The 2,565-nt window shown below is 40.2% G+C and overlaps 1 pseudogene; it reads left to right on the top strand.

The window, feature by feature from the left end:
* Positions 1–1,559: 1,559 nt before the first annotated feature.
* LOC113333824 lies at positions 1,560–1,659 on the top strand (annotated as a pseudogene).
* The last annotated feature ends 906 nt before the right edge of the window (positions 1,660–2,565 follow it).

Below are 2,565 nucleotides of genomic sequence, written 5' to 3' on the forward strand. Positions count from 1 at the left end.
TACCAAAAGATAAATTCATCACACCATTTCGACAATTAATGATCGCATTCGATGTAGATAAAAACGGGCGACCTAAAATCACAGGTATCTGGTTCTCTGGGTCAGGGATAGGTTGAGTATCTAGGATCACGAAATCCACTGGATAGATAAACTTGTCGAACTCAATAAGGACATCCTCAATAACACCTCGAGGAATTTTAACAGACCTATCAGCTAACTGCAGTGTTATCTGAGTAGGTTTCATTTCACCAAGTCCTAGTTGTAAGTACACATGGTACGGAAGTAGGGTCACACTGGCTCCTAAGTCAAGTAAAGCTTTTTCTACCCGGTGTTTATATATTGTACAAGCAATGGTAGGGGAACCTGGGTTTTTGTACTTTGGAGTTGTAGTGTTTTGAATAATTGAACTTACGTGACTAGTTAAAAAAGATTTCTTATGGACGCTAAGTTTTCGCTTTCGCGTACACATATCCTTAAGGAACTTGGCATAAGCAGGAATTTGCCTAATTGCATCTAATAAAGGAAGGTTTATGGTAACTTGCTTAAAAACCTCCAATATGTCATTAAAGTTCGATTCCTTCTTTGTTGGTACTAATAGCTGAGGAAATGGGGCTCTAGGCACAGAATCAGACCTCTCAGGAACTGAGTTGGCATCATCAGAAATTTTATCAGTTTCCTTCTAGCTGGTCCTGAGGGGTGAACTACAGTATGTTCACTATCGGGCATGGTTACCTGATTGTCTACTATTCTACCACTCCTAAGGGTTCTAATAGCATTCAATTGATTCGATGGTTTTGTACCTACTTCATGAACTCCTCTAGGATTGGGATTAGTCTGACTAGGGAACCTACCATTATCTCTCTCACTTAAGGTCTTAGCTATTTGGCCGACTTGAAGTTCTAACTTAGCAAGGCTCTGAGCATTAGTTTGAAAATTCTGCTTGGTTTCCTGTTGAAAACTAACATGGCTCTGTGCTAACATTTCCTGAGTTTTTGCTAACATCTTAATAGATTCCTCTAAGCTAGTCGTTTTATTTTCTGGGCCTGATGTATTCCTAGTGTAGCCAAAACCTGGGGGAGCATTAGAATTATTAGACTGACCCTGACTCTGGCCCTTAGACCATGAAAAGTTCGGATGGTTTCTCCAACCAGGATTATAGGTTTCTGAATATGGGTCAAACTTCTGACGATTATCAAACCTAGTGTTATTATATAGAGCATTGGCTTGCTCTTCATTATTCTGGCCTTCCCAAAAAGGCTCCAATCTACCACTAGTGTTACCCACTTCTAAAGCTTCTAACCTTTTCGCTATAGCAGCAATTTTGGCATCTGATTCATAGCCTCCTTCTACCCTATTAACGTTTCCTCTCGAGAAGAATTGTTTTCTGGGGTCCCCTACTACTTTCCCATTGTTGGGTCTTTTCGGCGACTTCATGCAAATATGTCATCGCGTCATCAACTGTTTGGTTCTCAAATCCACCAGTACACATAGATTCTACTGTGGTTGTGGTGGGATAATCTAAACCCTCATAAAGGATCTGAACTAACCTAACCTTCTCTAAACCATGATGAGGACATTGGGCTAATAAATCATTGAACCTTTCCAAATACCTATACAAAGTTTCTCCCTCCTGTTGAGAAAACGTGCAGATTTGCGTCCTAATAGACGATGTTTTGTGCCTAGGGAAAAACTTGTTCAAAAAGGCAGATGTAAGTTGTTCATACGTTTCGATTGACCCGGAAGCCAAACTATATAGCCACGATTTAGCTTTATCTTTCAGGGAAAAGGGGAATAACCTAAGTTTCAAAGCATCATCATCTAGGTTTCTAATCCTGAGGGTACTACAAATTTCCTCAAAGTCCCTAACATGGAATAGGGGTTTTCATTTTCTTTCCCTAAAAAGATTGGGAGCAGCTATAAGGTCCCAGGTTTAAGTTCGTAAGTTGCTTCCGTCTCAGCTAACCTGATACATGAGTGACGAGTAGTCCTAGTTGGATTCAACAGCTTTCAAAGTTGCCATTTATGGCGCTATCAGAGCAACATGGATTCTCTCCTCAGTCAAAGGACGTTCAAAAACATACTCTTTAAAAGTCGTACTCCCTAGATTAAGGTAATCGAGACGCTTAGAACTACTAGGTTTCTCTTTAACAAATCTACCTAGTGCGTCTCTTTTACGTTCAGGAATATAGAATTTTTTAAATTTGAAGGGTAAGCAAACACAGATCAAGGCCGACTCAACCAAATCAAACCTATTGATTTCTAGCAAACAAAAAGCATGATGACTCCACTTAGATTGTTTCTAGACCAGCTTCTAATCCTTCGAACGGGAATTCGTTACAATTTAAGCAAACCCCTCTGGAATCAATCCGAGTTAAAGTAAGTTGAATATAGGCGAGGGAAGCTCGGTGGAGCTTTGATACCCAAGGCCTCACTGGTATTACAAGGCGGCGCAGTCACGCATTCAACTTACAGAAACCGTCAAGAACTTCGAAGTATGCTTAAAATAGTAACCAATATTTTTCGAATGACTTTCCTGTTAAGCTCGTTACCCTATCGGTCTCGTTC

Source organism: Papaver somniferum, unplaced genomic scaffold, assembly GCF_003573695.1.
Source record: "Papaver somniferum cultivar HN1 unplaced genomic scaffold, ASM357369v1 unplaced-scaffold_133, whole genome shotgun sequence".
NCBI classification, from domain to species: Eukaryota; Viridiplantae; Streptophyta; class Magnoliopsida; order Ranunculales; family Papaveraceae; genus Papaver; species Papaver somniferum.